Source organism: Cricetulus griseus (assembly GCF_003668045.3).
Source record: "Cricetulus griseus strain 17A/GY chromosome 1 unlocalized genomic scaffold, alternate assembly CriGri-PICRH-1.0 chr1_1, whole genome shotgun sequence".
In the NCBI taxonomy this organism is placed as follows: domain Eukaryota; kingdom Metazoa; phylum Chordata; class Mammalia; order Rodentia; family Cricetidae; genus Cricetulus; species Cricetulus griseus.
Genome location: NW_023276807.1, coordinates 261,281,317 through 261,302,355, shown reverse-complemented (window position 1 = coordinate 261,302,355; position 21,039 = coordinate 261,281,317).

Sequence of the window (21,039 nt, the reverse complement as noted above, 5' to 3'; positions counted from 1 at the left end):
TTATCCTGGGAGGATACTTGGACTGGACCTGTGGCAGGCATCTGCCTCTTGTGTAACTGTTATCTCTCCAAATAAACCTCCATTAACATGTACTGGCTCTAGGGAATCTTGATTCCCATGCGACACACTTTGTTATTTATTTTTTCTTCTCTTATACAATACATCCCAAACACAGTCTCCTGTCTCTCCCTTACTTTCCACCCCCTCTCCCAAGTCCCTTCTCCCATCAATCTGTTTCCCTTCAAAAAGAGGCCTCTCAGAGATATCAACCTAACTCTGTGTAAAAAGATAAAATATGACTAGGCATTTGTGTCAAGGCAGAGTGAGGCAAGCCTATAGGAGGAAAATGGTTCCTATAGAAGCAGGCACATGAGTCAGAGATAACCCCACTCCCATTCTTAGGAATCCCAATAAAAACCCCAACCACAAGCATGTATGCAGAGGACCTGGTGTAGGCATATGCAGGCCCAATGCTTGCCACTTCAGAGTCTATGAGACCCTTTGAGCCTTGATTAGTTGTCTGTGGTCTGTGTTCTCCTGGTGTCCTCAATCCCTCTAACGCCTACAATCCTGTCTTCTCATCTTCTGTGGAGTTCCTAGATCTCAACCCAACCTTTGGCCGTCTCTGCATCTATTTCCCTTAGCTCCTAGTGAAGCCTCTCTAATGATGACCAGGCTGAGCAATTTCCTATGAGTAGAACACAATACCATTGAGAATCATTTCATTGACTTTCTTTCTTTTTTTTATCAGTCCTCTTTGGGTCCACCTTAGGTCTCTGGGCTACCCAACTTTTGGAAATTGGCCATCAAGGCAGTGTTAGGCATGGGTTCCCTCCCATGGTGTGGATCTCAGGTTAAAGAAGTCATTGACTGGGCTCTCTTACAAACTCTGAACAACCTTTACCCCAGCACACCTTGCATGCAGAGCAGGTTGTGGGTCATAGAATTTGTGGCTGGGTTTGTGTCCCAGTCCCACCACTGGGAGTATTACCTGGCTAAAGAAGGTGGGTAGTTCAGTTTCCTCTATTTCTGAAAGTTCTCACCACGGTTAACCTTATAGGTTCCAGGAAGTTTCCATTGCACTAGGTTTCCATTTTGCACCCTAAATGTCCCCCTAGAAAATTTTCACACAAAAATGCCAGATTTGTATAATTTTTACCCCTTCCTCTCCCCTGAAACTCCTATTATGCTCTGTCACTCCTCAACTTCATGACTTCGTCGTCTTTAAAACTGTTACACATACATAAGCAAGTGCGCGCGTGCGCGCGCGCGCACACACACACACACACACACACACACACACACACACACACACACACACAGCCTACTTAATCCATGTAATATTCCTCATATTTAGATCGGTCCACTTGGAATTATACAACCTATTAGTTTTTCATCCCAGAAGAATCTTTCTTTAACTTGTTCCCCATACTCGATTACCTAGCCCAGCTTCGACATAAGGGGAGGAGCTAGGTCCCACCTCAAATTGATGTGCCATGATTTGTGCAAGCCCATGGGAGTAATGTCCCATTCTGTATGAAGATGGTAGAGGGGTGAATTGGGAGGGAGTTTCATGGGAAAGGGGAGGGGACAGGCGGAGAGATGGGAGAGGAAACTGGTTGGCACATAAAATAAATGGAAAAAAAGTTATTTAAATAAAATAATAAAAAAGAATCCTTCTTTCAGGGGTGGGGCCTCGTGAAATTTCCTGTACTGCATGAAATGTCAAGAGATAATGTTATGGAGTAGGTCTCATTTAGGTGATTATATTCTTGAGATTTCACAGTCACTGCTTCCCCATCATACACAGAAGAGAGTATCTTATAGACAATACTTTGGTCTTTTGGTTCTTTTGACCAGTAGTAGAATTCTGAAATGGTCTTTGTCTGCAGCAAAAAGAAACCTATTTGGTAAACCATAGGGCTACACTCATTAGTGGTACAGTAATACACACTTATATCACAGAAATTATACTTGTTTGGGAAAATGACATTATTAAGCCCACCTTTAGGTTCTATGATGTCATTAACTAAGGTTAATTGGATGTGTTTGCAGTATCAGGCCTCAGTTCTCTTCTCTTGAACAGTACTTAAGTCTAATTAGAAAGCTGCTGGCTACTGACAACAGTGTCCCACCATTTGGGTATCTTGCTGTGATAGACATTGTTGCACTTTGTAAGCATTACAGTGGAGTGTGACTATTGACTGTTTTCCTCCCTGGCAACTTGTATCACTTTAAAGATACTGTCAGAGCTTGTCCTCAGAGAGGTAACTTCCAGTTCATTTTCTTCCTCCAAGTTCTGTGTCTGAAATGTAAATGTCTTGAGCAACAGGGTCTGACCTTCAAGTTCTGGGAGACAATTAAGGACAACAACGATGACATACGTTATTTGACTAACTTAATTGACTTCTTGACAAACATACAGAAGGAAGACTCCTCATATCTGGCATTGGGGTTTTTGTTAGATGGTCTGTAGAACTATTTGGAAGTATTAATTTTCATATGCACGAACAAATGTCTAATGTCTTAATTTTAAAGACTGACTACTGTTTCTTTATGGCTTTTTCACCTCCCTTGATGTCACTTATCAGTCATGATAAGTCTTCCTCTCCTTCTTGCAGCTCCCTTTTCCCTTACCAATTAACCCCTTAGGTGTTCACATTTCCTACGCCATAACACCTGTCTTGTGCTATCCTCTTCAGTGTCTGTTTATTCCTCACAGTCTCTTTTACCACCCTGGTTTCTGCAGTCACCACAAATCATAAACTCACATCTAAACACTCAATGCAAGGATCCACAAATAAGGAGAAATGTGGCCCCTGGTATTTTGGGTCTGATTTCCTTGCTGAGTTTAATATTTTCTAGTTCCTCCCCTTTACAAGAGAATTTAGTGATTTCGTTTTTGCTTTACAGTTGAAAAAAATCCATTTTATACATGTACTACATTTTCATTAGCCATTCCTCAGTGGAAGGGCATTTCTATTGTGTCCATTTTCTAGTGATTGTGAAGAGTAGCAATGGATACAGCTGAGTGTTATCTACTGAGGAGGATGCTATACACAATAAGTGAAGCTACACAAGTACTACAGCATATCAGATCATGTATTTTTATTGCCAATCCTTAATGTCATATATATATATATATATATATATATATATATATATATATATTGTTGGTGAAATTACTATTACTGAGCTTGTCTGGTTAAATTCCACATTGAGATAGGAATGCCTCCCAGCTTTAGTGAAAGTGTAGAAATACACCTACAGTTCTTAGACCCCTCACAGACTTGCATTCTTGATCCCTCACTTTTCTCAGAGAAGAGGCACCATTAGTTTCTTTCCTATGTTTACAGATTCTGCTCCCCACACAAGATCTGTACCACTTGTACTTTGTATATCCCAAGTATTCTTGTTACTTTCGCTGTGCCTTAGAACTCAGTGAGAACAACAATAGTTTAGGAGTACCGCAGGCAACCAGTGTGGAACAGTTCCCATAATCACAGAACTAATCTAAATTTGGTTTCTTTTTGGATTCAACACCATCGAACCAGACTAATGTCCCCAATTAGCTTCCTGTTGGATTTATTGGAACAGGAAAGGCAAAATTATATCTGTGTCTTATTTGCACCTGTTTCAGAGAGCAAACATGTCTCTATATATTCTCTTTCTTTGGTAATTTTTTTCATCTGATCTGCATTGAAATTTAAACTGTAAAACTTATACACTTAAATGTCTTGCTTTAACTTTCATGTATTGTAGCTACATGGAAGAGAACTGATGTTTAACTTTCTGAAATCCATCTTTATAGGAGGTTCTGAAACAACTTTAGTAATACAAACAAGTGTATTACTCAATGTTGATTTTTTGAACAGAAAAACATACCCAAATAATGTAGGACTAGCACTTGGCATTGTCAATATTAATCATCTCTTCTCTTTTCTAGTACAAGATACACAATATTCCCATTTTGAGAGATCTATTTTAAGAACAACAGGTTTTTTTTTATTAGTTCCCCAAATCTCCTCATGTGCATGAGAAAATGACTAATCTCTAAATATAGGGGGCATTCTTTTTCTAATACATGAATATTTGGGGATTGAATTTAAGATAAGTTCAAAATCTGTTTTCAACATTGATTTCTTTCTTCAATTTGTAACTCTTAACTACAAATACACAAATTCACCTTTTGTATAATGAAAATTACTTTAAAATTCACATTTGGGCATATCTTATCTGGGTATATTTTCAAAATATAAAAGATTTATATGTAATTTTATTGTGTGAATTATTACATGTAATTTATAGATTATTTAAAATTGATAAAATAGATTATTTAAACAGATTATTTAAAATAGATAAAATACTAAGCTTTATTTTATAAGCTACTTGATTGTCTGTAGGTCAAGATACCAACGTATATCTGAAATAAATGTTCAAGGATACCAACTGTGCATACATGGACTTAACATGTTTTAAAAGGACAGGTTCATCAGCAGTGCAGCAGTGGTGGAGAGATCAGAAGGTGATTTCAGAGCTAAATATGATGCTGATGCATTGTATACAGACCTGACATTGCCAGAACTAACCAGAAAAGGAGAGTATGAAATTAGTAATACATAAATATGACTAGTGGTTGAAGAGATATAATTGATTTCAAAGTTTATTTTATTAGTTCCATTTGTGTACATTTGTAGAATTATCTTAATATGCTCTATATTTTAAAACAAAAATGTCTAACAGTTAAAGAGAATGTACCACATAAGTGACAAAAACAGAACACAATGTTGTATATAGACTAGGGTGAGAAATTCAGTCATACAAATGTGGCTTTACATGAGTGTGAGAAGTGAGTCATTGAGGCTTGTTTAGGAATATATTTATAAGATATTAAGAACTCAACTTCCCAAAGAATCTCAAGTTTACAGTTAGAAAAGTAGTAAAGATAAGATTATGTTTTTTTCTTTCTTTCCAGATACTTGGACTCTGCATTACCTCCTTGCAAACCTCAGTTTAATTTCCTTTCCTAAATGCTTGTTTAATATTTGGGGACTTCTTGGGGAGAAGGCAGCCTTTCCTTCCCTTTGTATTTCCATTAGCTGCAGTTAGTTGTTGTTCGTGGGAATAACAGACTGTATAAAATAATCTTTGCTCTTACGTTTATGTGCTGGCTAACAGAAAAGAAAGAAATCTTTTCTTGATGTCCCCTGAAGACTCTCTATATGATTAGAACACAGAAAGTAATCAATTGCAGAATCGGGTTTATACTATTACTTGAGATCAGACGACAAATACATTTTCAGATATACTTTTAGAACTGTCTATCCCATTAAAAGTCATTTACCTTCTTAAAGTAAAAGGTGCCTTGATAACAGAACACATAGATTAGCAATTTTATTAGCTCAATTCTCTGTTAGATATTCATTTAATTCTCAGTTATTGCAATCTGGATATGCAAAGTTATAAGCATGGATGGAGAAAGGAGAAACTAGATGATAATATGTTCTTTTAATTCACCATCACTTGTAAAAATATCTTGAATATTTCCTGAATCCTTGAGAAAATTAAGCCAGGTGGTATTAGAGCTATGGAGTCAATGAGATAGCGCCAGAATTCAGCCTCTGTTGATCAGTCCCCTTTGAAAATGTCTTCATTCACTGTTTTAATCGTCACCCACAGAAGAATGTTAGTATTTCATAGAGAAAGAAACTTATATTTTTTTTCTTTTCACAATGACATATAAGTTCTTGGTCTTAATAATCATGGTACAACATGAAAATTAAGACATAATATCGATGTTAGTTTACAGTATTTACAGACTTCATTGTTTAGTTGGAATTAAGAAAATATAATTTAAAACAAATGTAAAGGAAGCTTTTATTCTTTCTTTATTTGATATTTGAAAAGGAATGGCTTATTCAATGGGATAAAAATTAAATGTTTCTTTTCATAAATTATTTTTAAGAGTTCAGTTATTTTTTTTGTAGATAACAGAAAATAAACCAGTACATAAACTTGGCTATTAAAATGTAGAACTTTAAGTAGAGCTAAACCATCTCATGAGTTTGCAAAGAGCTTTAGAGCATTTAGTTTTATGGGAGCTTACTGTCTACATTAAGATATAGCTCTGTTGGCATCTCTCTTCTTGATGATAAATCAGTACACAGGACTTTTAGGTCTGTTAGAGCATGGCACATTAAAAATGTTAGTAACTGAGCTTCCAAGTGAAAGATTTAATTTATAACCAGTCTCCATGTCTATCTATACAGGTTATTAATTTTTGTTCAGATAAGTGGGAAATGATACATGTCACACTCCCCCCCCCAGGGATAGTTATGTTTGTTCTTGAACCTGTGGCCACAAGGTAGCCACAGAATTTTAATGAAGAGCCATTTCTACCATGAAAGTGTGACACTGTAGGATTATTGTAAAATTATCTGAATAGAATTGGTCTAAGTCTCTAGTGCTGATTAGTTTTTCACAGATATGCCCTCCACTTCTCTTTTATTGAAGGATAATAGTTGCTTTCAAATGTTCTATTCTGGACATCTCATTTGGGACTGTGTAAATGAGGATATAAGCAACTAATTTCACTGTACAGAAGTAAAGGCTCTGAGAAGTAGCATTATTACACAGGAATCATGAGTCAGGCCGTTGGAACAATTATAAACATATTTTGGGGGATATTCAATTGACCTACTAATACCTGAATCATTAGGTCTTTCATGAAGTCAGGATTTGTGTGAGCAATGTCCTGTGTATAATAATAGATGACTCACAAATTAAAAGTAAAATTTCAATGACCCATGAAAATACATAGTCTATCATAAGAAATTATCCACAATGAAAACCTAGTGTAGGCAATCCTTCAAGACAAATGTCATAGTTTCACATTAGGAAGGGATGTGGGACATACATCGGATAGAGGTTGTGACAGAAGTCTGCTAAAATGTGAATGTCACTATGCGATCATATCAGATTACCAAGCCCCAATATCTAGGAAGGGTGTCTATTTGCTATCCTTGAAGTTACTAAATCTTTTCATTAGAGACAGGCAATGCTATCTTACTCCCTAAACATCATGCCAAAATAATGTCCTAATACAAGTTTAGTTTTGGAGAAAGTACCACATATTTCTTGAATCCTTTCCAAATTTAAATAGTGCTGTGTTAAGTGGGCATTTATTGAAATGGACAAGGTGGTGCACCCATGAGGAGTTCTAACAGGCAACAAGCAATGTGCTGCAGGGATTGGCCAGAATCCCTGATACTCCACTCATAATCCTTAAAGCGTGTTAGCCTAAATGAATCATCTTGCTTTTCTACTTAGTAAGGCTTTCCTAAAATCTGAGTGTTCCCAAAGAACTGATGCTTCATTTGGGGTAAAGTTTGCCATAGGAATAATGAAACCTGATTTTATGACTTTGAGAAAGGAAAAAGTAATAATAAAACTGAGTCATAGCATATTCACATATGTCTATGAGACTGATTATCAATGGTGAACTACAAATCCAAAACCAGCACTGTATGCCCAGTTCTAGAATATCTTTTCAGAGGATAGCAGGAAGTTCTCAATTATAGCCAAATTATGACACTCCTTAATTCATTGTGAACTAGTGCTTTCAAACTAGCTTAGGGGTCCTGGAGTTGTTTTCATTACTTGTTTTGTGTATCTGGCACCATTTCTGGATGTCAACAGAAAAACATAGTGCTACTCTGCTCAGGATGGGAAACCATTAGTCAGATCTGAAGTTGAATAATATTAATTAGGTTCACTAAAGTTTTAGCAACAACTTCATAATGTCTAAACTCTAAAGGATTGTGTACCTCCTAAGCATTAACTCAAGAAACCAGCTCATCTCCAGAAAACAGAGAAAAAGGAACAAAACCAGGAAAAATCCTAACTTCCACTTTGACATTCTCTGGAAATTATCTTTAATTCTGTTGAATTAAAATGGAATATATTCTGTAATTTTAAAACTTACTTATGATGGAGACAACAAAGGTTTTTTTATTTATTTTGAACTAAGCTTAGAAAGATAGTAAACAACTTGAACTTGTTTGCACAAGGGAGCCTGAAAGGTATACATACCTAGAGCCTTGGACACTTGTCATGCTGGCACAAGGTATTATTTTAGTTGTGGTATGCTGCTGTTGAGCCAGATGGTCAATTGTTCTCTTTTGATTGTATCTCAAATGATATACAAGAAAATTTTTTATGTTGTTGTTTTACATACTTTAAACAGTGTTTCACCATCAATGTGCTCTTGAGGTTTAGGGAGGGGCAACCACTTGCTGTTACATGTATGAAAAGATGTTTCAGACTCAAGTTCATTGTGCTTCCAGGTTTACACAATATGTGGAAAATGCCTTTAACTTTTTCTATTTCTTTAGGAAGGATTACAAATAGTTCACTACTGAGTGTTGAACCTATAAGATCCTAATAAATGAAAAACAAGAATTGAGAAATGGATTGTGTCCCTTGCAATGCCTTGCCTTGTTTTGTAAATATTTGGGACCACTTTCCCACCAGAATTTTTGGGTGTTCATTTTACATTAAGAATTTAGACTTAAAAATACTTGTGTAGAGGAATTAGAGTATTCCTTTCTCCAGTTATGAAAAAAATAGTGGGAAAGCACTCTTTTGAAGTTTTGTAAAGTAACACTCTGTGGATTGGCTACATACAGTTACCCAGTATTATAACAAGCACTTAAAAATTTTCAATATCTATGCTGTCTATAATTTCATATTCACTGATGTAATTACAAGTACCAGTGTGAAAACATAATTTTTTTTCAATAAAAGTTGAAGAAAAAGTATCTCAGTCTTTGTGTGGACAACATCTAACTCAAGTATTCATCACTAGCATTGTGGCTATATTTCAATATATTATATGGATACTAACATTTAACATCTTTTCATTTTCATGTCAGAAAGGGTAGGCTTTTGGGTGTGGTATTGGTTCAGTTGATAAAAAAAGTAACTTGCCCATGCCTGAGGACCTGAGTTTGATCCCAGTCGTTTATATAAAAAAGCCTCATATGACAGTGTGCATTGGTAATCCCAATACTCCTATTGACTGAAATAAGGAAGAGATAGACGATTTGCCAGAAATACCAGGGGCCATGATGGAGTGTGCAACCCAGCAGCACAAACACAGACCCCTGCCAATAAGGTGGGAGGTGACTACCAATTCCACAAAGTTGTCCCCCAGCATTCACAGGCACACTCTGGCAGGTGGGCCCACTACGCCAATCTTTAAATTTACAATAGTTTTAAACACTAGTCTTTAGTTTAATTTTCAATTGTTTTAAACTAGAGAAAAATAATTCTTAGTTTACTAAACCAACACTGAAGATACAGTACACTCTATATTGGTTCTTGATGTTTAGTTTGGTAACAACTGATCTGGAATAGCTGTTCATGCATGAGGCCCAAACAAATCCATCTGGTCACTCATGTACATTGCTTAGTAGATCTTGCTGTCTACTAAATAAGAAAGAGGGTCTCCATGATTCTTTGCAATGTGTAATTTGAGAAACAGATGATGCCCCAAACAGTTGTGTATATATTATGCTTTATGAATAATAAAACATTGATTTCTTAGAATATTAAAATGTTTTAATAATTTAATCAGCCTCATGAATGTTACAAGGAATACAACTTATGTGTTTGATTTTGTGCACAAAGAACATGAACATGTTCCTAGGTGACTTTTAAGAACATTAATTCCTAGAAGAATCATATGAATATTCATCTAAATTTACTGAATTCTGTTCTTCACTGCATTGCTTTTTCTAACCTTTTTTTCCTACTTCTTTTGGACACATTTTTGAGATAGTAAAAGTAGTGGTCAAAATTAATTAATAGATAAACAATATTTTCTCAGAAAATGGCAGCCATTACCACTTTCAATGTTTTCAGTGGGAAGCTTGTAAACACATTGAAACTCTTCAGCTCTCTGATGCTTGCACAGATATGCAAGTCAAGGTTGAGCTCAAAAATAGAAATGATGTCAGAATCATTGGAAATAATTACATAATTCCTTCAAAAGCTTTATAAATGTCTATGGTACATTTGTAAATTAAATTTCCAAGCTCATCACAATAGAGAAAAGGCAATGTAGATATTTCACTACATAAAAATCTAAAATAGCAAAGCTTTGTTTGCTGCATAACAACCACTTATGTAATTGTGAGTTTCATGACACGAGACAAAGTCTCTCCTAAAATCAATGAAATGCAGGGGAGATAAAATACATTTATCACTGGCTTTAGGATGCATGCAAACAACACGAATTAAAACCCCAACAATTAATCATAAGAGGAATGTTCTACATACAGAACATTGCATCATGACAGAAAGGAAGTCATGAATAATCAGCAGTTCAAATCTTTGCAGTTACTGATAACTTTCCAGGTTTCAGGGCTGTGGGTTTCATTTTTACTTCTTTGTAGTTTAGTATTCTATGAGTGAAGGAGCTTTGCTTTGATTCTTTTTCTAAGCCAACGAGCAAGCTTCTGCCTGCTTTGGTTTTCTATTGAGCAAGATATATTTTCTCTTGTCCATTCTTGTTCTGGTGTCTCATTTTATGTTTGAGGCTTTGACTAGCCCAGCTTCCTGTTTGAACTCTCTGACTCACATGAAGGAAAGGAGCAGCAAATCTCTCTAGTCTTAGTATTTTAGTGCACATAGTTTTCACTTTTTGTTTCTGTTTTTTTGCTGTTGATGATAGATCCCAGAGCATCTGAAGGGCTAAGAAAGGATCCTATTACATTGCACATTTTTATGCCAAGGTCATGGATAGTAAAAATAAAACATCTGAGTTTTTTTTTAGATGGGGCCAGAGGATATTCTTGCTGGTTAATACTATTAAGATATTTAAGTTAGTGCAAAATATTTAACTATATTGTGACATATTTCTTACACAAGAATATTACTAAGAAATTTACAGAAGTAAATAATTTCAAGTCCAAGTTCATATGCCCTTTTTCTTTCTGCCCATTACCTTTATAGGTTTGTTCCCTAGCTGAAAAACTTATTTGTTCATTGCTTATATTCAAAATAAACTAAACACTGAAAGAAAGACTATGTCAAAATGAAAATGATTTAAACATATGCATTGAGAAATCTAAAAAATGGATTCAGACAGGAAAATGTTTAAATTTATATATTTGCCCTTTCAATAACTTCATTTGATGAAGGGTGGGTGGTGGTGGCCTCTGGTTTTCCTTTTGCCCCTCTTTCTATGGCTTCTCCTTTTCCTTCTTTGCTTTGTCTCACATGCAACAAAAGAACACAAACAATTGTAATACAAGTAATTTTTGTAAACTGTCCCTGTGGGGAAAAAAATGTAATATTGATAGAGTACTAACTTACTACCAGGTTATAATCACTGACATCTTTAAGGAAGTAAGAAAGGATTAGTTTACAAAACACTGTATACATACACCTAAAGAATATGTAAGATTTTTATAGGTGTCATGAGGTATAAGAGAAGAAGAAAGATATGCATATATTGAAGCCTGGCAATGAAAAACATCTAACATTTACTAGTACATTTGTTCTAAATTAGTTGATTTAAACATTGATATTTAAAAGAATCAGACATAGCATTCATTATTATATGTTTATATACATGTATATATATATATATATATATATATATATATATATATATACATAGATGTGGATATATACATATATATACATAGATGTATATATAAGTATATATATAAACATTATATATATACATATATATATATATCACATGTTTATTCATTGTTATAGATTTATGGCTGAATCTCTTTTTTCACAAAGGAGAATGTCTTATTCACAGATGTGATCTTGGGTAATCTATTACAAATCACATAGGGCTATAAAGTAAAAGTCCATCCCGGTAGTTTAAACAGGAAAAAAAAACTTTATTTAGAACTATTACTGTTTGAATGGGAAAAAGAATGTCCTTTTCTAATGATGGAGGATTTATTTGTTGAGCTAGACAGTGAAAATTCCTGACATGTAATAGAGAAGAGGAATGTGGCCAATATTGTTAGCTCTGTGTTTCCTGTGCACTGGTTTGGTTTGTTTGTTTGGTAGCTTCCTAGCAGAACTGAGAGTCAAGTATGGTGTATTTCTGCGAATGTACTCCCAGGAATCATTTTGAGGTACTTGAGAAAGATGTTGCTGGTTGCAAAACTAGCTAGAGTGTGGAAGAAATCATACTCAGATAAAAAAGCTGAAGAATTCACACTTAGAAGTCTTAAAAATGGGTGTTAAAAATAAAAGGAAGGTCAGGAAGAGTTATGTCATGTTTTGAGAATATCTGAGGGGAATGTCAATTCCTGCTAGGTTAACAGCCTTTACAATTTTGAAAGTAATAAGGTTTCCTTTTTCAGGCTCATTTACCTGGTCATTTTCCCACCATATGATATTGCTCCACTTTTCCTGAATATGTTCATTTTTATTACAATAAAATATTATATGTCAATACTTCTTTGAGATTTGATTAAAAACTAATGGTATTCTTATTATTTTTAATACTGAGGATTGAATGTAGTACTCTGTGAGCATTAGAAAAATTCTTTACCGCTGATATAAAATCTCTACGAATGAGATCAAAATATAATCGAATATTTATGAAGAAACATAACCCATGACTTTGTGTGCAATATAAAACAAAAAGAAAAATAAAAGTTTCTGCTGTTTTCAACAGGAAGGGAAGAAACAAAACCTTTATGAAAATATCAAATTGTGAGAGGTTAAGAGTAGAAACCAAAATGTGTTTATGAAATTCCCTAGCAATATACTTGTCTTTGTGATAAAGTACAAAATAATTGTATAGAAAATTTGCTTCAAGATGTTTGTTTAAATATTGAAATATACAAGCACAGATACATCTATTGTATCACAATGAAAATACTCTCTTTCAAAGGAACTCTAGCTCATGACAAGTGTTTGAATTTCAGCAAAGAATTAAAAAAATATCAGAACTTATCACCTTCTTTACTTGTAATATCTAAAACTTGAAATTATATATGCATGGTGTTGAATGATAAACAAAGCTGAACTTTCCCCCCTAGATACGTTGGAAATTTTATAAGAAAGATCAATGGGAGATACATTCCATTTTGGTCTCAGAAAAGTGAAGTTCCCATAAGAATCTTTATACAACTTTGGCCCTTATCCCCTGTAGTTTATTTTTTTTAAATTAGTTCCCAAGGGTGTCTTAACTTTGGGAGCTATGGATAAACTATGCAGAGGCTTACCATCTCAGTAAGAACAAAGTTTATACATATGAACCTTACTAACATTTTATTCAAGTACCCAAACTTGCTATGTGAAGGCAGTCAGGTAATGCAGATGTGTTAGTTGTAAAATCATAACACACTCCTGGGATTCTTTCCTGGTTCCTGGGCTTCTCTACTCTGTCACTGGCATCAAGTTACTCCTAGAGAAAAATAAACTTTGCAACCCTAAACACAGGTCCAAATGAAGGAGACATTTCACCGTTTTTCACACAGGTCAATGCTTTGCTCAGGCTTACACTGTGTTGTCAGTTGAAAAAATTTGGTGTAAATGATACAATAGATTTTTGCCATTCTAAAATTCATTAAAACATATTCACTATTTCCTAGGCAGTATATGAATAATTTTTAGGATAGAAGATATAATTAATAGCTGATTTAGAGATTAGGACATTAAAATGAAGTTAATTCAAATGAGTTAACTATGTTGAACTCCAAAATGGTCTTAATTCTAGTAAAGAGAAAAGGAGAAAAACTTTTAACATATGTCTCATACATGCATTCTGATATTCATATTAGAGCTCCTGAAACAATATATATATTATATATATATATTATATATATATATATATATGTGTGTGTGTGTGTGTGTGTGTGTGTGTGTGTGTGTGTGTGTGTGTGTGTATGTTTGAGGTGTAGGCATAATTTTCATAAATAAATCTAACAAAATAGCTATGTCAAAGAAGTCATTGAATCTTTATTCTGAAGAACCTGTACTATTATACAGAAATGAAGTGTGCATGCATCCAAGGGAGAAAGAATACATATAAAAACTGTTGGGAAGTCAAATGAGAGCTCCTTACATTAAAATCAAAACATCCTGTTTCTAAGGCTTGGCAGAATTAATTGTATAGCACTGTTTTGGAAAATACCAAAATTAGAGTAGGTGTGAGATGAGTTTATCCAGTTAATACATGCTTTTCTTTGCTTTAGTAATCTTGTCAAGAGCTTCTAATACAGGAGTTTAAATTTTCCATATATTGTCTGGGGATGGCTTCCATGTGACTATTGGAATTTCTCTTGGGTACTCTCTGTTTTGATATTTGTTATAGGTGGATACACTATATCTATGTTAACTATTATTTAAATAAATTGAAGTTTTGAGAAAAACATGTAGCCATGAAGCTATAATGAGCAAAGAAACATGTGATGCTTTCCAATGTAGCATTGCAGATTTGTTTGCTTTCCTTTCATCTGGAACCCTCACCTAATTAGACATTGTCCAACTGAACACACACTGTAGAAAACATGGTGCCAGTCATGACCACTGGCATTTGTGGCCTTCTACATAAGCCTTATTTGTAAAAGTGATGCAGCAGAACACCAAAAAGATGTTGCAAATAAGTTTCTCCCTCTAGAGAGTTAAGATGAGATTTTTTGAAAGAAATCTTAGTGCTAATATGAGGATCTTACATCTAACATCTAACATATAAACAACTCACATTAGAGCACTCTGGGTTCAGAGGGTGTTCAGAGTTATTACAAAGCTGAATCTCTGATGAGGCATCAGTTTTACATGACACAATTTCCCTTCATCTTTAATTTTAACACTTAATTATAGTCTTATTAATTCATTTGCAAGATAAATGTATTCTCAGAGTTATAACCATATTATTTAATAAAGGTTTGAAGGAAAGGTATAACTGAAGATAAGAAATTAAAAGACTTTGCAAGGATGTAAATTTGAGTGAGATGGAAGCAACAGAGGAATTACGAGTAAAAGTTTTTTATTTACTTTTAAATTTAAGAATACATATAATTATATGTGTTTGAAAGTTATGTGAACAAATATCAATTAAAACTTTCAATTCCTATTCAAATCCCATAACTGAAATTGTTGAGTAATTATGATCATGTCTAGGAAACAGTCATATGTTGTGGTGATGATGATGGCATGTTGTTTGTTACAGCCAGGTTGCAAATTACAATGTAAACAGGCATTTAAATTAGCTACTTGAGTTACTGTAGTGGGAATATGTAATTATTAAGGAATCCTTAATGTTGATGTATCAAAGAGAGCAAAACAGAAGTATTATAGCCAGTTAGTTGTCACGTGGATTACAAAGGGTAAAAGAGCATAGAGCTCTTCTTGAGGAAGAGCAGACCATGCTCCCTGAACTTATTTGTGCAATATAGACTACAAAACACCCATTTGGAAATATGATCTACCATGTTCAGGAAATCAGGTTTAGATACAATAATGTTGAAATGTTCATTTCGAAGCAGAGATCTCAAGGATGTGTTACAAATGTCTCTGAATCCAAAGAAAATATAATTAATGTAAAAAACTTAGAAGGCAATAAAATTATGGATTTTTCACTTGAACATGTTTATGAGCTATTTACTCAAAATTCTTTTCCTATTTGATTATTCAAATTAGCTTCTGTATTCAGGCTGTGCCTCTCCAAAAATGGCAGTAAAACCAGTTAAAGTAATACAACAATGGAGATAATACATGAGCTATTACACGTACCCAAGATTAAGGATGACTGGCTTCTGTAGGCCCATGGAATGACCATTCTTAAAGCATGTATTTGCAGTGGAAAGTCACTTTAAAAGCAGTAGAGTTCTAAGTATTCTGACAATTTCATGAAGCCATAGTTCATTCTGAGTTTCTACACCAAAGTCATGAGCTTTAAAATAAAACTTAGTAGGATAGAACTCACCTAAATTTCCAGTACTAGGAAGGTGAGGAAAGGGACTTTCAATATGCATGTGGCCAACAATTTCAGACCCTGTGCCAAAAACAAACACAGAGAGGAATACCAATGAAAGCTAAGTATTTTATTAAAGGTTGATCAATACCATCACATTACAGTTGTTTTCAGGAATATTACTAAATCAACTAATAGTGAAGATTAACTCATTAGAGGTCATAGGTTATTGCAGTTTAGATTTATTTTAGGGTCATATCTCAGGAGATAAGGCTATGTTTGCTTCTTTTAAAAGTTATTTAATATCTTTAAAATATTTTTTCTTACTGTCTTATTTTTCTTACTTTTAACTGGCAGCCACCAAATATTTGTACAGAGCCATGCCTGCAAGGGGTACTTTGTTCAAATAACCACAAGTAATACCATAATTAGCTCTGTCATCAATAGGTAAAGGGCTTTCAGATTCCAGCTCAAGCAACTGAGCGATGAGTTGCAATGCTCTTTGTTACTTCTTCCCTAGGGATTAATTACAAGTACACTAAATTTAATTGGAATCACTTATGAGGAAACAAATTCTGAAACCAATTATTTTATGAATGATGGTCTTCAGCTGTAGGTCAAAGACTACCTTTAGCTTACTTAGAGGAAATTGGAATTTGTTGGAACTCACAGAATTTATTGTGAAAAAGATAGAGGTTGATTTAGAAATAACAGAAGCCACATAGTTGTGGGGTTTCTCTTGGAATATATGGTTTCCAGAGATTTATTTCTGATCTGCTATGAAAATAACTAAATATGCAAACTATTCCCTTTCATCACTCTACCTATATTTGTCATGACAAACAGAGAGGTACTTTGGTTATTAGTTCTACCAGATGGTATGCAAAGAAATGAAATTAACACCAAGTGAGAAGATCAAACTCCAGGAAAATGAAGGCAGCTGGAGATAGTCATATTAGGCACTAAACCAGACTCAGAAAGCCAATGGTGGTTTTACCTTTTTAGTTACAAGATATAAATTAAACAACAGAAGTGAATGCTATCTTGAAACTGTGTAAAAGGAAAATAGACAAATGTCTAGGAAATCAATGAGAATCCACAGGTTGGAGGAGGGGAGGAAGATGGCAGTGGATAGGTTCACATGACTTGTTCATGTATACTCTATTCTTGTATGAGCTGTCCTTACTAAAACCAATATAGTGTGGCATGAATTCATTGAAGTGAAAATCAATTTTAAAATAAAAGAAAGAAAATCAATCTCCCAGAGCAAAGAAGGCAAAGCACAACAACAAAAAGTAAAGCACTCCAGCATGTAGTAATGAACACTGCAAGTTATATGGGTCCTTTGCTTTGAGATTGCCAGAATTAGGCTATCTTTATACTGCTCAAATTTAGGTGACTTGTCATTGTGGCATATTCTGATAAGGTTGATATGACATATGGAATGTTTAAAATACAAACATTTTATGTTTTCATTCCTTTATTTTATAATATTAAATTGTGGAGCAAATCCACTGTTTCTATTATATTTGAAGTGATTTATATTTGAATAGAAGCTCAAGAAGCACTTTAGTAATTAAAAATGTATAATTTGGTCAAACAACTCATCTCCAGGCCTATAAATAATTATTTGACTCATATATAGTATACTGTGTTCCCATGACTAATCTACAAATTGCTTTATAGTTCCTCACTTAAAACATACACATACAAGAGAAAATACAAAATAATATAGCAAAGCAAAAACATTTTACATCTTTAGCAGTTGCTTTATAACAAGAAGATATTGAAACTGTATTTACAATCTTCCTAAATAAAAAGAGAGACCACAAATTTGAAAGAGAGTGGGGAAGTTTATAAGGGAGATTTTAGAAAGAGGAAAGGGAAAAGAGAAATGTAAAAATTACATTATGATCTGTGATAAAATACCATGATATACAGCAACTTGTGTAGGAAAGAGTTTATTTCAAGTAACAGCTGCACGTCATAACCAATCACCAAAAGGAAGAGGGGCAGGAACTCAAGACAGGGATTTGCAGGCAGAACCTGAAAGGGGCTCAGAAAAAGGCTGCTTGCTGACTGGCTAGCCTCGATTTCTCAAATTGTTTTCCTCATAGCATCGGGGACTACCAGTGCAGGGGTGATGAAGCCACAGTGAAATGAGCGCCCTCCACCAATCCTCAATAGGGAATATTACTCTGAACCTCAAACTGTTCTGGTTTTCAGAGTTTGGGAGTATTCTCTATCTTGGCTCATTGCCCTCACTTTTAATAAGTATAGCTTTATATACTTATTGCTTGCAGGGGAGTCAAGGCATAGTCTTCTGAATCACACAGACTTAGCTTGAATTCCAAGCATTTATTGACAATATTTGTGTAACTTTGACATAAGTGACCTAATCATTTCAGAAACATTTTTTTTAGATTGTCAAAATAAAGTGAAAGCTATTTATCTTAAAGTTAGGTACAAGTATGGCAAACAGTTTTTTTTTTTTTTTTTGGTTGTTTTTTCTTTCTCCTCTTCTTTTTTTTTTTTTGGTTGAGACAGTGTTCTCTGTGTATCCCTGGCTGTCCTGGAATTCACTCAATAGACAAGAAGGCTTCAAACTCACAGATATCTGCCTGCCTCTTTTTGTTGAGTGCTGGGATTAAAGGTATGTGCCACCACTGGCTGTCTAAGCATTTCTATTTTAAAACTTTTATTTCTAGGTCAAAGTAAATATTTGCAATAAATAAGTAAATAAATAAATATCATCTCTAATAAGGACTAATCTGATCCTTTTCCATATACAAAGACTCTGTAAACATTAGAGATTCTCAAATTCCATTTTTAAAGTGATTTAAAATACTAATTTTTCCATATACCTTTTCATGAATCTCTATTCTTTCTTTTATCTTAGAAACAATCTTATTTACATATCAATCCCAGTCCCCTCTCATTTCCATCCTCTCATGCCCCTCAACGACGCCCAAAACCCACCCCCACCCAATCCCCAAGGATACTGAGGTCCTCCAATGGGGATCATCAAAGTCTGTCACATCATTTGGGGGGGAAGGCCTAGACCCTCTTTTGTGTATGTGGACTGAAATAGTGTCCCTCCACAGGGAATGGGTACCCAAAACCCATTTGTTCACTAGGGACAAAAACTGGCTCCACTGTTAGAGGTCCGATAAAGTGCCCAGGCCTCCTAGCTGGCACCCATATTCAGAGGCCTTGGTTTGGTCCAATGCTGGTTGGGCAACCTTATAACCAGGGACTCTGTTCCCTCACTAGGTCAGGTCAAATTTTTCTATGTGTTTCTCCAGCATCCTCTTGTCTTCTTTGGTCACCCTCTTTCATCTCAACAACTTGATTCCAGGAGTATGGCTCAGTGTTTAAATGTGGGTGCCTGCTTCTTCTTTGATCAGCTACTAGATGATGGCTCTAGAATGGCAACCATGGTAGTCATCAATATCATTATAGAGGAAGGATATCCTCTATAGAGGAATGCAGCCTCTCCACTACTGCCTAGATTCTTAGTTGGGGTCATCCAGTGTATCTCTGAACATTTCCCTATTGCCAGACCTTGCTCTAAACCTATACTGGCTTCCTCTATAAAGATATCTCCCTTCTTTTTATCCTCTATTCTTCACTGTCTCAGTCTTCCTGATCCCACTTTTTCTTCTCCCTGCTCCTCTTCTCCCCTTCTGTTTTTCCTATCTCTCTCCTATCACCACCCCCATGCTCCCAATTTGCTCAGGAGTTATTGTCACTTTCCTCTTCTTCTGGGGAACCATCTGTTTTTCTCTTGGGGTCCACTTGTTTCCTAGTTTCTCTGGTGATATGGATTGTTGTCTGGTAGTCCTTTGTTTATGTCTATTATCCATATATGAGTGAGCATATACCATGCTTTTCTTTCTGTGATTGGGTTATCTCACTCAGGATGTTTTCCTCCAGTTCTATCCATTTGACTGCTATTTTCAAGATTTCATCCTTTTTTTTTCCCTCTGAGTAATACTCAATTGTGAAAATGCACCAAATTTTCTCCATGCATTCTTCTGTTGAGGGGCATCTAGGTTGGTTCCAGGTTCTGGCTATTACAAACAATGCTTCTATGAACATAGTTGAACATATGTCCTTGTTGTACATATTTGCATTCTTTGGGTATATGCCCAGGGGAGCAATTGCTGGATCTTGAGGTAGACTGATTTCAATTTTCCTGAGAAAGCACTATACTGATTCCAAAGTGGTCTTCCAAATTTGCACTCCCACTAGAGTGTTCCTCTTTCTCCACATCCTCTCCAGCATAGATTGTCATTGGTGATTTTTATTTTAGCCATTCTGACCGGTGTAAGATTTGTATCTCAGAGTTGTTTTGAGTTGCGTTTCCCTGATAGCTAAGTATGCTGAGCACTTCCTTTAGTGTCTTTCAGCCATTTTAGATTCCTCTATTGAGAATTCTCTATTGACATGCCTAAAGATTTAGTCCAAATGAATCAAAGACTTCAACATAAATCCACCACACAGAACCTCTTAGAAGAGAAAGTTGGACATACCCTTGAAAGAATTGGTACAGGAGACCACTTCCTGAACATAACACCAGTAGCACAGAAACTGAGACAATTAATGAATGGGACCTCCTGAAACTGAGAAGCTTCTCTAAGGCAAAGGACACAGTCAGCAAGACAAAATGGCAGCCCACCGACTGGGAAAAGATCTTTATTGACCCCACATCTGACAGAGGGCTGATTTCCAAAATGTACAAAGCACTCAAGAAGCTAGCCACCAAAACACAAAACAATCCAATTAAAAAGTGGGGTATAGCACTAAATAGAGAATCTATTCTCCTGCCAGAAAAACAATCAGGTTGCTTGAATACCTTCTCTTCTCTCTCTCTGTCTCCAAACCTATTGCACCAGTTTTGTCCCCAGCACTGCAAGAGAACCCCAGCTGCAGTCTTCCCTCCCCAATTTGCACAACTCCTGTTGATCTGCTAGATCATCCACAGCTAACCAACAACCACTCGTCGTGGCTGTGTCCCATCTTACAACTCCAGCAGCTATTCCCTGCTAAACATAGGCCAAATCTGCCAGAAAAAT